This window comes from Typopeltis vanoorti, chromosome 1, assembly GCF_054136105.1.
Source record: "Typopeltis vanoorti isolate ZY-2024b chromosome 1, IOZ_Tvanoo_1.0, whole genome shotgun sequence".
NCBI classification, from domain to species: Eukaryota; Metazoa; Arthropoda; class Arachnida; order Uropygi; family Thelyphonidae; genus Typopeltis; species Typopeltis vanoorti.
The window spans coordinates 46,271,205-46,287,004 of record NC_143549.1 but is presented as its reverse complement, the minus strand read 5'-3'; the positions used below and the strand labels follow the sequence as shown (position 1 = coordinate 46,287,004).

The 15,800-nt window shown below is 33.3% G+C and overlaps 1 protein-coding gene across 3 annotated transcripts in view; it reads left to right on the top strand.

Annotated features, from left to right (window-relative positions):
- Positions 1 to 15,800, top strand: part of LOC150109945 (prolyl 4-hydroxylase subunit alpha-2-like) — a 99,595-nt gene that overhangs the window by 22,364 nt on the left and 61,431 nt on the right. The window contains exon 1 of one of the 3 annotated variants that reach the window (XM_090415912.1): positions 8,057 to 8,075. The exons of the other annotated variants lie outside the window; for them this stretch is intronic. The gene's annotated coding sequence lies outside the window, so the exon portion shown is untranslated. Of the gene's footprint in view, positions 1 to 8,056; positions 8,076 to 15,800 lie in introns of those variants that run through there. 3 annotated transcript variants of the gene reach the window in all.

The following is a 15,800-nucleotide window of genomic DNA, read 5'->3' as shown; positions in this document are numbered from 1 at the left end:
TATATAGATGCAAAGGGATGAGGCATAGCAATTTAGACGAGGGCAAGGGACTTACGATTAATACAGTGTAACATCCTTGAATTAACCGAGCTTCGACAATTGTCCTTTGGTAAATCTTTAGACTCTCCAGTGGTTTAATGGTTGAAGGATAAGACTTTCACAGTGCTTTTATTTTCGGAAGCAATTTCCCATGTTGTCAGTTTCCCTTCAATAGAATTTTATAGGCAGACCCTTCAAATATTATTATTTCAGAGATGTTTTGTAGAGTATTTTAAAACTTATTATTACTACTCATGTTTTTCTTTGTACATTTGCATGTATTTCAGTTTGAATTATTCGATGTTTATGTTTATTCAGGCAGATTCTATGGTTATCTGGTCATGAGGAAGTATCAGGAAAATTTCTCCCCTACATCCTGAGCTCTATTAATTCCAGGGCTATTGCACTATAGCAGAGTTTGTTGAGATAACGTCCAACAGTTTTGAAATTCGGCCCCAGGCGAAAAATGCCTAAGAGCAAGTGCGAACTTAGTACTTGTAACACATATTTAACAACATTTACCTACATCAAGATTTTCTTTTTACTAGAAAGTGAAGTATGTTCCATCGATTACGTGTTTAAAAATAAACTGCACGAGCTTCAATCACTTCAGTTAATGTTTATATTTATTTATTTAAAAAAAAAAAAAAAAAAAATTCGCTGACGCCTTTCTCGAAAGGGAGTGGGGGGTAGCAGCAAACTCGAAAGGTTCGGCCCTATCTAACTTTTGGAGCATGGGGGGGGGGGGGGGAACAGTAAACTTATTGTGGAGTTTTGACTGCTCCTTAGGCTACCAAAAAGTTAGAGCTAAAATCAAAGTGCCTACTTACCTTTTGGGAAATCACTTATAATAATAATAATAATAATAATAATAATAATAATAATAATAATAATAATAATAATAATTTACTTATAGTATTTATAATAATCAGTAAAAATTAATATTTTTGTCGATGAACAAAATGCAGAACTCCTGATTTTCCTTCAGTTTAGCCATCGATCGATTCTGGCTCATTTGAAGCTCTAAAAGATATCATTTGAAGTTATAAAGATTTTTATTAGTCTTAAATCCGATGCAAAGAAATAAATCTTATACAGCATCAACGTCAGAACATAACAGGAATCTTCAGGAGCAGAGTGGCTCGATATACTTTCTCGGGGGATTCCTTATATGTACTGACATTATGTGGCATACAACCATTGAATAAGAGCAACTAAGCTAATGTATAAATACAAACTAGAGGAGTATCAGTTAAGCTAAATTAATATCCTTTAAATCATTTGACACGATACATTTCGGAAGATTATTCCAACTAGACACACACACACACACACACACACACACACACACACACACACACACACACACACACACACACACACACAGATTTCTTTTAATGTAAATCCTGATGTACTATATGAGAACAGCCTAGGAATCGTTGTCAATATATGCAGTATTTAGAAATTGATTACTAGCTTGGATGGGCTATTCCGTAAATAAATCCTCCTCTAGAAACGAAATAAGGACCTTTACAGGTCACTTCAGTCCTTCTGTTACGTAGGATGATAGCAATCTCACACCAGGCAGTGACATTCACTACCACTTAAAGACATTCTGCAACATCTATGCCATGCCCAAGATTGGAACTGCCAGCTTGTTGGTTGGAAAGAGAATGCACCGTCCACTTGGACAACTAGATAGGTGCATCCTCCAAACATTTTCACGCTGAAAATGGTCTCAACAAATTATCTCAGAAACATGTTGTTGTTGTTTTTTATTTTAGTTTAATAACATTTTAAAAATAAGTAACGCTCTCTAATGGAATGGGATAGTGGGAATTCTTTTAATTATAGCTTTGGAAATCGGTCGAAAGCCGGTCTACTCCTTAGTGATAATCGATAATTGAATTCATGGCTACCAGCGTAAGTGGTAGCCATGAATTCAATGTCTGCCATTGATTTTACAGTATGGCAGACAGTTGTCGCCATTTTGCCTTCTTATTCCTAACTGGTATTATTATTGTCAAAAATACTGTGAACACTTCGATCGATTTTTATGTAGCGAGTTTTTTTTTTTTTTTATGTGTGTGTTGGTGTTTTAAAGGGCATTTCAGGGAACAAAAACGCTATAGTAAACGCTAAAGGCTTTTATATACTTAAATAATAATTAAAAATAAGTTTTTATAGCTAATAATAATGATTTTATTAAAGTGTAGTATTTGAAGCAGTGTGTAATGCGTTACTTCAAAACGGTTCACAATTAGAGGACTAAAAAAGTAGTCCTCTAATTGTGAACCGTATTTTACGGATTAAGTTGCCAACAGATGAATAAATGATTCTTCGAATCGTGAAGTAGCACAAAATGATTGAGAGTTTTCGCACTGTAATTCTTCAAGCAGCGAAACCAAATTATTAATTAATATTTAGGTAGTTTTATTAAATAAAACTAGTGAAAGCCCCCCTCCTCTCTCTCTCTCTCTCTCTCTCTCAATAGAACGGTTAATATAGCAATTCGCTGTAATTTGTAATTTAAAGCGACTTAACATAAACTTACTTAGTGGATAACATAAACTGACCCCAAACACACAATATGAGTAATTTATGAGTTTATGCAGTCGCCTCCGTTAAATTAACTAAAATCTGTGTAAAGTTGATGATAATCATAAGTAGACAGAAAGAGAGAGAGAGTCCCTTTACTCGTATAGCAGAGTATATAAGTTCTTTTCGCTATACACTTTGGTATTAATTTGGTCTAGCTACTCACTGATGAAGCCTCAAAAAAGGCTGAAACCGGTCTGGGTAGTGACCTCTCACCATAATGTAATAACAGCATACATTTCCTAGGAAATGTGTTTTTACATTATGGAAAATACTTAAGAATAGCGATCAGAACTTTACCGCCTTTGCTGCGAGTTGTCCGGTATTGTACTACGTACTAGGGTTACTTGCATTAGCTCACGCTAGTAATCGCAGATACTTTTATAGTTTACTATATTCGGCATGAAACTCTCTGATTCCAATCTTTGAGTTTCTTATTCGGTTTTAAAACAATGTGGGATTCAATATCCCCTTAATTTAAATAATGTTTATATCGCCGAAATGAAGCTTATTAGCTCTTTATATTTAAGTAACCTTATAAAACAAATTTCTTGTTTTATAGGTAACTGCTACATCAAAATTTTACAGTATTTTAAATGAAAATCATATTTATATTTTTGTTTGTAATCGAACGATATGTTAATTTAAATAACGGTAATCGGGATATAGTTTGCGGAAATTATATTTCTAGAAAATAATTGGTAAGTTTATTTTTTTAATAGAAATCCCACTAACGTTTAACAGTAGAAAAGAAAAAAAAATTACAAGGTATTCGAAGAATTTGTCTTATTATAGATTTACAGAGTGCGAACAACCATAATCCTCTTTAAAATCGCAGCATTATCATTCAACACAACACTCCAAGTCGAGAAATAATAAATATAAATAAGGAGAAACCAATTACCTCAACTTATTTAGTCAGATTTATTGCAGATCTTTGACCTTAAAAGCAACAAATCGAATATATAACCAGTTCAACACTCATTACTTACGTACGCATATGTTAGCAGGCACAGAATACTGAATGCGGACGGCATAAGGCCTTACTTAGCGCTGAGTACGACTTACGAATAAAATAACACATAAAAGTACCAATTTAAAATGGGATGATTATACCCATGATCATCCTCGTCACTATAAGAAGCCGAATAGAAGGCGACTTGTAAACTGTGCACTGCATATGATTAGGGATAATTCTTATTTTGTAACAGATCCTGGTAGGAAGAAATATAGCTAAAAGATATAAGTACAGTAATTCATATAATATACAATGACATAATCTAATTTAATGGTTTGCATTAAAAGTTAATAGCACATTTATGGTTTATGTTTATGTTTATGTTCTTGATTTGAAGATCTATATCTGCAATTTTTAGTCTGCACGTTCGTCTTTTATTAGTACTTTTGGTTAAGGTTTCACCAGCTTGACAGCTGTTCGAACTGTGCTCTCATCAGAACACTGCGCAGAAATCTTAAGAAAGCGAAAATCTCCTGCTCGATACTGTGGCAATTCTTATAGAAAAGTTGCATGTTAATTATATTACTTCTTTTCAATTCTGTTAATTCTCTACTTTTGGAGTTAAGCATACGAGGGTTGTTTGAAAAGTTTGATAAATTTCCAATAGACGGCGAGACAATTCTTTCATTTATGCCAGTGTCGGCACATATCATCTTTTTCATGAACCCTGGCAAAATTTTAGCTACCACGTGCGACGGGTAGTTTTCGTTTGGCAAACATTTAAAATGACCGCGTTCACATTTTTCATAAAAATGGAGAAAAACGAGTTTCGTGCAATAATAAAACACTTTTATTTGAAGAAGTCGACGGCCGCCCAGTTCAAAGCCGAGTTAGATGCAGTTCATGGGGACTCTGCACCAGCATTAAAGACTATTTTTGGATAAATGAGTTGAAACGTGGTCGTAAGTCCATCGAAGATGAAGCACGCTCCCTACGCCCAACTGAGGTCACTACGAAAAAAAAATAATTGACAAAATCCATAGTATCGTTATGGAAGACCGCCGAATGAAAGTGCGTGAGATTTCTGAGATTGTAGGCCTCTCACTTGAACGGGTGTATAATATCCTGCACGAAAAATTGCACATGAAAAAGCTGTGCGCGCGACCAATGGGTGCCGCGATTGTTGACTGGCGATCGATCAAAAACACATGCGAAAAGATATTTCAACGCAGTGTTTCGCGATGTTTAATCGCAATTCGCAGGATTTTTTTGCGTCGATTCGTGACTGTAGACGCAACTTAGATCCATCACTACACACCTGAGTCCAAGCAGCAGTCAGAACAGTGGACAATGCCTGGTGAAAGAGCACCGAGAAAAACGTAGACTGTTTTGTCAGCTGGGAAGGTGATGACCACTGTTTTTTTTTGGGGGGGGGGGGATTCCCAAGGAAAAGGATAAGACAATAACAGGAGTCTATTATGCGTCATTGTTGGATCGTTTAAAAGAAGAACTGAATTAAAAACGGCCAAGATTGGCGCCCAAAAAAAGTGTTCCTTTCATCAAGACAATACACCGTCCCGCACATGAGCCGTCTCAATGGCAAAATTGCACGAATTGAGTTTCGATTTGGTTCCACATCCACCGTATTCTTCGGACTTGGCCCCGTGTGACTTCTTGTTCCCAAACTTAAAAATTTGGCTCAGTGAGAAATGAGCCAAATTTTTGTGGAAAAAATTTTCTTCGAACGAGGATGTCATCAAGGCTGTCGATGACTATTTTGCACAATTTGACAAATCCTAATTTTTAGATGGGATGAAAAAATTGGAAACTTTTCAAACAACCCTCGTATAATGGATGATCACAGTTTGGATGAAGTAAAGGAATTATTGTCGTCATGATTGAAATATCATGAATAATATAGAGATAGAAAGCTAATGTAGCAAAAGAAAGCTGAATGCAAATGTATGTGTGCGTGTGTGCTACGAATGCTCTTAGAATTAGGAAATGTAATCTCAGCAAGTGTTAGAAGTGAAAACCGGCAACCTATTTATCCCCCCCCCCCAAAAAAAAAAAGTTAGGGTTCTAAGAGCGCTGCTCATTTTCATTGAAGAATGAAAAGAAGTTAGGGGAATTATTTATTTTTCTCAATACACGTAGCGTAAAACGAAACATGTAATTTATTACCTTATTATAATAGGCTTCCTATTATAATAGGGTAATAAATAAACGATGTTTGTGTCAAACTGGTTCTATGACTTTGAAATGTCAAGATAGGTTCAGTTTCTTAGATCTTTTCTATGACATTTAAATCTGAGGAAATGAGTTATGCTTTTATGAAATGAATGGATGCATAAATGGCAGCTCTTGATAATTGAGAAATGTATTTGTTATTCCACAGTGCACCCAGTAAAAGAGAATGACGAAAACCAAAATAACATTGCTAATTTAAATTTAATAAGAACTTGGCTGAGGATAATTATATCTTATTTATAAAGTAATAAAAAATGATTCTGAAAAAGTAGTGGAATTTCGTAGAACATTTTTCACACATTTTTCACATTCATACTTTCTATATATTTTCATGAAAGTATTAAATTAAATTTTGCAAATTATTAAAATTTTATTTATAAATTTTACTTATAAATTATGTATTTTCTTATAAATTTACGTTTTATACACAATTATTTACATTTTTATAATTTTGCATAAATTTATTTACATTTTGAAAAATTCGTAATTTATTTACATTTTGAAAATTATTTAAATTAAAAAAATTCATTTTTAAAAATATTTCAATTTTAAAAAATTAAATTAAAAAATATTTATTTTTTAAAAGAATACCTTTTAAAAATGTTTACATTTTAAAAATGTTTAAATTTAAAAATTATTTAAACTTTAAAAATGTCAACTTATATAAATTGGCATTTTTCGCAAATATTTATTTAAGCCTTATAAAAATTGACATTTTGCATAAAATTTTAGATTTTTTGAAGTTTGAAATATTGAATTTATTTGATTGCACCAGAACTGTCATATTTATATATTACTGTAATCATTATGGAAGCGTAACTTAAAATAATGATGTTTAACTTGCAGCCTACCAGTGATTTTAATCCCAGATGTACGAAAATATCGAATATCTGTTTCAAAATAGAGAGATTTTATTGTTTAACAGCAATGACTTACAAACACGTTTATTGACTCACCCGAATTGTTCCATTACTTCTTCTAATTTATTTGTAATTTCTATCGCACTGTCATCTTAATTTTGATTTCTATTACATCAAAATATATTTGAAAGCAAACTTGTTCTTATATGGAATTGAAGAAATCGAAAAATAAAAAGATAGAGGATTTTTTCATTCTTATTGCTGCTTAGTTACATCATTTGCGGCATCCCAGTTTTAAAATAACTTTCGTACATACACAGAGAGCTGAATATTTTAGCACAGCAATTATAATAGTTACATTTTATCATCTTTAATAAAAACTTTTAATGAAATTCAAAAATCCGTTGTTTTTTTTTTCACTATAATTTTCTTCGTATATTGGGATACAGATATCGAGGCTCTCTCGCTTATTTTTCAGTTTTCATTAACAAAAAAAAAAAAAGAAAAAAAAAGAACGATTCCCCTGTCCCAGGTAAAGTTCGAAATCCATGAGAAATGTATTATTCTCTATCACCATGCGATGTTTGTCGGGTCAGAGGCATCAAAAACATTATAGCTTAACAAATTATGTTATTTTTTTCCAAACTTAATTCTTTTTCCAGAGAAAGTCGAATGGCCGTATAATTCCAGCAAACAGTTTTCACTTTTACAAATTAATGATTTACAAATGCATTTAAATGTCACTAATCTGTGCCCTTAATCTTATTACCGATGCAAATTGGATCACCTAAGGACATCGGACGCATTGTCCCTTTTTGAAACTTTTTCTCCGCTGCGAATCTATTCGACCTAAAAAATCAGTGAAGTAAAAGAAATCTGAATACACCCCAGTGGCTAGTCACGCACTTCAAACGTGTACTGTTAAAATAAACTGATGCAACGCTTTTTCTATCAGTGAGTTAGAAAGTGTTGGACCATTGACATGTAATGCTTTCTGAAGACGTAGAAGTTTAGACCTGTCTTTCTGCTTAAAGTGTGGCTGTGTGTGTGAGTGAGTGTGTGTGTGTGTGTGTTCTGTACTTGTGCGTGTGTGAAAGTCGTCTGCTTTATGTGTTTCAAGGACTTGCATTCTCCGGTGAGTTGTTCCTATTTAACCTTTAATCCTACTGGATAGATGACAAATGAGCTGTGTACATGTATCAAACAAGTATCCAAGGCAAACGGGTAAAACACTTGAATCTTCCTGTTCTTCTGCGTGCCATTTGTTTTTTAGAAACACCGTACCCTTCTTTTAGCACTTGTAATTTATTTAATGACTAAAGGGATGCTTATATCCGCTTCGTTTTTTCCAATAGAGTGAAGATTTAAAAGTGAGTCGATATAATTATTTGTTTTATTTTTTTATTAAAGCTCTAATAATCAAGAAACATAAGTAACTTTATTGCTGTTCATAATTTTTTTTCTTTTTTCCCATCATTTTATATTTATAAGAATTTTTAATTGCTGTAAATCTTATTCTGGAAGATAACTAGCCCTTGGCCTCATTCTTATCCTTCGCTGATGGCATCTTTATTCGAATTCTTAGTAATAATGTAGATATGGATGTCTGGAGCGCCATCTACTTGAAAAAAGGATATCAATGAAATGTTGAATTCTCAGCATAAATAATAGAAATAGACATAAGCGATATGTATTGTGTGTATGGTTCTGGAGATATTGCTCTTTTTATGTAGAAGCATATGTATCAAATTATAATTTTTTAGTTACATTTCAAAATAATCTATTGACTATTTATTATATTTATAATTTTTTATGTGAATTCTACCTACGCAACGTCTTGAACTTACTATGCTGGTGTCAGTTAGTGTTATATAATCCGGAAAACATACCCTAGAGCCAAAACACGGAACTCTTATTTTATAAACGCCATTTATGCCCTCCCATAAGCATGTTGGTATCAATATCACACACAAGGCGGTGAAATCCGCCCTGTCATATAATGACAATTATCAAATATCCCCAGACCCACGGCAGAATTCCAGCATGTTGGTTTGTAAAGTGGACAAGCTATGCTACTCAGCTAATCATGCTGGAGGATCAATCACAGCATATTCAAAATCTTCGAATAGAATACGTACTAAATATATATTGAAGTATATATTAAGAACAGTTACTGCTTACATCAAGATCTTGCCATAAATACACCGGGAATAACGTGAATGAAAAAATGATAATAATTGAGATATCAGAGGGTTTTTCCCATCGAGTTTTTCACTCCGGCAAAGTTCGAAATGCATTCACTTAACAAAAAAATACATTTCATATATTTGTAAGATGAGATAAATTAATGTAGAGTGAAATAAAATGATCGTACGAGATTGAGTGGATTAGTGCATGATGATTTTCTGGGACTCAATGATAATAATAATGTTTCTCTTAATTTGAGTAACTTACAAGATTTATCTTAGTTATCATTAATTAACTCATTATCATGTTTTATCAAAATCGTTTAATAAGCGGGGAGAGAATGTGAAGTTCAAAATTTAATGGCCATAATAACAACACAAAATGAGTTAACCTGACTAAGAAATATTCGATAACCTAAAATACTTAACATGAAAGATCGTTACCTTAACTGTTAAGTTATTAGTAGATGGTTGCAAGGCTAATGTGGTACACAGTGTTTAGACAAAAAAAATAAAAAAGAAATAAAAAGAAAAAAAAAGAAACAGAGCGATCTAGTAGAAACTATACCTTACCAATTTAGCAGAAGTGAAGTTAAGTTGTTTCAAAAAGCAGCAAAATATTTGTCCCTAATCATTTTGCTGGAACTTATGTAAACAAGGAAATTATAAGTTTAAAAAAAAAAAAAAGAAAAGTTATTGTTTTAACTTAATGCCCTAGGATCCCCCTTTCTCTTCTTTATTTACGCATCCGCAATTCAGCTGTTTAAATAACAAGATCATATGTATATATAAGATATCATATACGATATGATATACATATATGATATCTTGCATGCATATTATATATGCATCCTGGAGAGAGAGAGAGAGAGAGAGAGAGAGAGAGAGAGAGAGAGAGAGAGAGAGAGAGAGAGAAGAGACTTATTTTTGACAAGCATCTAGAAAATTTCAAAAAGCGTGGTATATCAATTAGCAGTTTAGGGTGATTCTGTGTAACACCAATATTTATAACGCATGCAAGATGAGCATTAATTATTATTATTATTATTATTTTATGCAAATACTTTAATATCCAACTGTAGGCACTGATTTAAACTGACCAATAGCGGTTTGACTCGTTATTTAAAAATTCTTTTAGAAGTACCAAGTACCAAGTTGGAAGTTGCATTTTCTAGGTTGCAGTTTATGTATAGATCTGCACTACTCTTCCAATAATATATCTTACAAGGTTGCTCATGCTTCTACTGAATATCTCCCATATGGCATATTCACTTCAGGTGAGGAGACATTAATAAAGCTGATTTTAATCAATGATCTGTAAGTAGTAGTGCTGGATTTCCATATATGTTGTGGTATGTATAAATTAAACCAAATTATGACTGACTGGATAGCTTCGGCCAAAGCAGTTCAAACTATAGAAGCTAGTGTGGCTGATAACTGCGCGCGCGCGCGTGTGTGTGAAATGTGCTGAAAATAAGTTCGCTGATACTGCATCATTCCGAAATAAATCAGAGGACTGTTGCTTGAGTTTTCACATTTTTGATTTTCTAAATTTCCTAAACATCACTAGCAGCATTGCCTTCCATTAGTAATTACATAATAGCTATCATGTGTATGTTCCCCTAAATTATAGCTGATATCACGGGAAACATATCCTGATTAGACGTAATAGCGACAGTGAAAAGTGCATGTTCTTTAAAACTGTGGTAAAGATGAATGAAAGAGGTACAACTACTATACCCTTCTAATATGTGCCTCTATAGCTTTCTATAAACAGCCAAATGAAGGCTTGATGCTTATTCAAACAAAACATTGCTATTACATTTAAAATGAAACAGGAGAAGCCTACATGTTAAGCACTTGAAATGTTTTTGAAAACAAACCTATGACGATCAATTAGTCGCATGAAGAGTTTCTACTGACAGATAAAGTTTCAAGAAGGATGAACTATCAGTGATGACAAAAAGCAGTCATCTAATGCCGCACAAAATCGATAATATGTTCAAAGAGTAAGACATTTGATTTGTTCGGATCGCTTAACTACAAGAGAAAGTCAAACCGAGATAAATTTTACGCATGGGAAGGAATACGAAGACAAAATCCCAACTTACAGTGCTTGAATATTCTACGAGAGCCTTCCCGTGAGTAAAATTTATCTTCGTTTGACTTCAAAGCTTTTAATCTTATCGTTAAATTATTATCTAAACCAGTCTACTTAGCCAAGTGATTAGAGTATTGACTCTCCAACCCAAAGGCTGCTGTTCGAATCTCTACGGGGGAATGGAGATTTTTGATTGAATTTAGGTGGAAGATGAATTTCATCGCCCGGTGCGAGACCGGCTTGAAAAAAAAATCCACGCAGGATTTCCGGATTATGTAAAAATAAATAAAATATAGAAGAAGTCCTAAGTCTGTCCACAGTATTAATGTACGATAGTTCTATCACCTACTTTTCGTCGGTAGGATTAAGTTATATAAAAATAAAAATCCAATTTCTTAATCTTTGAACTCCTACACTAACACACACAAAGAAAGGAATACTACCTTATCTACCTTAGTCTTTGAACTTTTATTTTTAATGACTATTAGATTTTTATAAAACCGAAAGAAAGGTATCTCGAAAAGACAAAGATTTGATGATAATATAGCTATTCAAAAAAAAAAAAAAAAAAAAAAAACATGCATATTTTGAAGGTAGTTACAAATAAAAGTTCGACAAATGTTTTGATGTCGGCTCTCCAAGGTGAAAAAAAAAAAGCAGCTAAATAGAATATATGGGTTCAGTGCATTTGCTGTCTGATTACTTTGTAGCTATAATATTGTATTATGTAAAAAATGACGGCTGTACCTCTGCATTCTTGGCTGTCAATTTTCGAGGGTAACTGTACATAAATATTTTATTTTTTCCGGACATTTTATTATTAAATTGCACCTCCATGAAGTTTAGGATTCATCGTGGAAAGTCTAGTTTTCATAGCTAACGTTCATAGTCTTGCAGCCATTTTAATTACTTGCCTTTAAACCTTTCTAAATTTTCACAATTACTTTCAAATCTTAGTGACCAGATACGAGCAAATATTTCGGATGTAGTTTGATCAAGACCATAAAATATTTATTACTTTAACTTACACCAAACGATGCGCTTGAATTTGAAGCCTTAACTAAGAGTTGCTTAGATGCGCACTCCCCCCCCCCCCCCCACACACACACTGAATAATCTAAGGCGAAGCAATTCATGGCTAAGGTGGCTCAAATTGCTACTATTATTATTATTACATCATACCTCCAGGGAGTCCAGAGACTCATCGAGGGAGGGCATCTACTCTACAATTCTTCGTCTCACTACTCCACCAACCTTCATCATCTAACACCAATGCCATCTATCGCCGCCTACCACCACTAGTACTTTCACAGACCATCACAAACATCCATGCCCACGGCAGGATTCGAACCGCAGCCTTTTGGCTGGAGAGCTGATACACTAACCACTCGGCCAACGAGGCAGACTATAACTTTAAAATAATGTGGGCTAAATTGAATTCTGATTTTAAAATTTTCCTTGTGAGTCACAAGCCAAATGTTCCTTCCGTGCAAAATTTCTTTTTCCTAATCCCCGCGAGAGGTCAGTGAACACTTTGATCGTATACTTTTTGGAAACAATGCGCATACACGTGTGGGGAAGTTTAATTTCATTTGAGAACATACAGTCAGAATTTAAACAAAAAAATTCTCAAGAAATATGTTAAATAAGACCGGTTTGATGAAACACGATGACCGACAAATCCCAATCGCTCTCGGAGTTCAGTCTTGTTTAGAAACATACTTTTAAGTCTATAATGTGTAAATACATGAAGACAAACTACTCAAGTCCAGTATGGTCTGCCTTTAAAGAAATTTAAAAAAAAAAAAAAAGCCTGAGGAGAAAATGACTGAGATTCCTGGGGAGACAAGGAAAGGGGGGGTTTTGAGGAAAGAAACAGACGGCATTTATTTCCTTTGTTATCCTGTAACTTTTCCTTTTTCTATCTATACCCCCCCCCCTCCCCGTTTTGCGTTACTTACCTGATTTACTTAAACCTTGAATACGAGGTCAATATTTTATCTGGCGATACAATACACGCACGTAATTTCGACTTCCTGTCATAAAAAAAAAATAAATAAATAAACAAAAAAGGTCAATGAACGGAAGAGATGACAACATTATACTCAGCTTTAAATGGAAATAGGAGCACATGGAACATAATGTTCAAGTCGTAACTTGCAACCTCTAATTAAGTACGAGTCTTTTAACTGCGAATAGCCTCTAAGGAACACTTTAAATGATAATGATGTATGATGAAGTAATTATTGGTATTCATTGCGATTAGCTTTAATTAAAGTGGGATTTACCACGTATTAGCTACACATATACATTTATGTCATGCGGTATGATTGATTATACGGAAGGAGACACATTTTTAGAGTAAAATAAAAAACAGAAAACTTTAAACAGACTGTGTTTTTATTGCCTTACTGTCGTAAATACTCGAATTAAGGGGATATTATCGGTTAACATAAAGATTTACTTTAATAGTTCTAATCCAAGTGGGTTTATAGTTTATTTATTAATGATTAGTAAAAAATGAGCTTGCGGCAAATCAATTCTCGTACTGAATGATGATGGAAGATTCTCCGAAAAGCCAAATTTAAGTACCAGATAAATATCGGCGAGACAGGATGATGAATGCTAAATGTTCCATTGTGTTTAGGACTATGCAGGTGCAATGACGTACTAGTGTAGACCTATTTCAACCGACCAGCAACATTTCCTGTTGTTTAAGAGGTCATGACTCCGGCAGGATATGTGAGAAAGAAGGTGGCTATAAAAAAGGATGACTACACAGGATATAAATACAGGACACAACAGGAATCGCTAGTAAAGTAGTGGTGTGTGTAAACCCATTTAATCAAAAGCGGCATATGTTGCAGAGAATATACTAAATGGGGTAGTATTAAAAAAATACATGAAACAACTGGTCCGTCTGATGACGTCGGACTTTGTTTTCTTAAAATAAAAATAAATAAATAAATGACTCTTCTTTTCATTTCCAAGATGACACAAAGCAGCACATTTGTGTCAGTAATGAAAAAAAAAAAAAAAAAAATGCGATCCTCTCCTACAAGCTGAATGCTGGAGATCCTCCGAAGGTAGTAATGTAAATTTAAAATTGCAGGAAATGTTAAACTTAATAGCGCTTTAATGTGTCAAGAAGAAGGATTTTTTTTTCATGGAATGTGGAAATCTGAACCTTAATATGAAAAATACGCAGAGATGTTGCTTAATGGTCCTTAAAACTCGCGACCTGCCCCAGACTTTCATAAGCACAAATTTTAGATAAGGTGGATTAGTATAATGCCTATATATACGGCGGAACTTATCTTAATTTTCACAAAATGCAATTATGAAAAAAAAAACTTTGTTATTATTATTATTATTATTATTATTATTATTATTATTATTATTATTATTATTATTATTATTATTATTAATTCTACTTTATTTTAGAAAAGTAAAATAATTATCGACAAATGTTCAGATGTCCACATTGAATGAAGAACCGTAGGAATATTCCTAAAGAGAACATTTTCCTAAGCTTTCCTAACAGCTTAAGGGATTGAAATAAAAAAATAAAAAACACACGTTGTTTATGAAGTAGGAAGAGGTTAGAACGAAATTCTTGTTACGTCACTGCTTCAATAATAACCACCATAACTTAAAGAATGAAAAAAAAATACTGGAAACTCGATTGTATTTAACTTTAAGATTTTATTACCTTATTAAATTTCGAGTCAGAATTTATTGCATGACTACGCCTCTCACGAATAAAGAGCATTGTCCACTAAACAACTGATCATTGATTTCACAAACAGAGAACGTCTCCCATATAGTATTTAGATACAATAAGATAGCTGTTATTCAGAACCTTTATAAATTTAACACTGCCTTTTTAACAAACGATTAAGAAGGTGAAAGACTTTTGAAAATAGTCTTATGCAAAATTAAATAAAGGGTGCATTCAATAACTTCTCAATGCTAATCGTAGGAAAGACTGAGCTTTATCTTCGCAATTGGATTCTTTCTACTCGCATATATTCTTTCCAGTAATATTAAATTGATAAACAGACAACACAACAGAAAGAAACATCTAGTTACTATTAAGGAATTTTGCAACTTATTTTTATGATAATCCTATGTACAGGAAATTGTTCAGTCTCTAGTGCATTAGTACCGTAGATGAGGAGAAAGATCTCTATTGACTCGAAGGATCTCGATATTGACTCTATCAGTATTAGATTATATCTAATATTGATAGAGTCAATATCGATTCAAATCCAATACACAATGACATTACATTGTTATACACCTATTTTTTAATTAACAAAGACAAAAAATATCGCAAATATACAGTCACAACCATACTGTTTACAATATCAGTAATAATTTTCTTCAGCTACACCTCTACCTCCTTATAATTTTGACAAGAACGACATGATTCTCGATCGTTTACCCATCAAACAGGCATTTATCCATCAAACGTAGCAAGAAGAACACGTGCAATAAATAAGCAAACAACTGAAAACAACTCCGCTCCTGATCACTTATAATCCAAACCTCATGTCTGAAAAGGTTGACAAACATCGCACTATACAAATGGCTAAAATTTCTAGGATATTTATTTATTTCCGTACAGTTAATTTCAGATCCTGTTTTGTTTTTCACACACACAAGAATTCTTTCTATTTCTAACTCTTACTTCTGATAATACCCAAATATCTAAGCAAAATATAATTTTTTTTTTTGGCGGGGGGGGGCTAACTTTAATCTGTAGCCTTCCTAGGTTTTCACTTTCGCTCTCTGAATAACTCTTA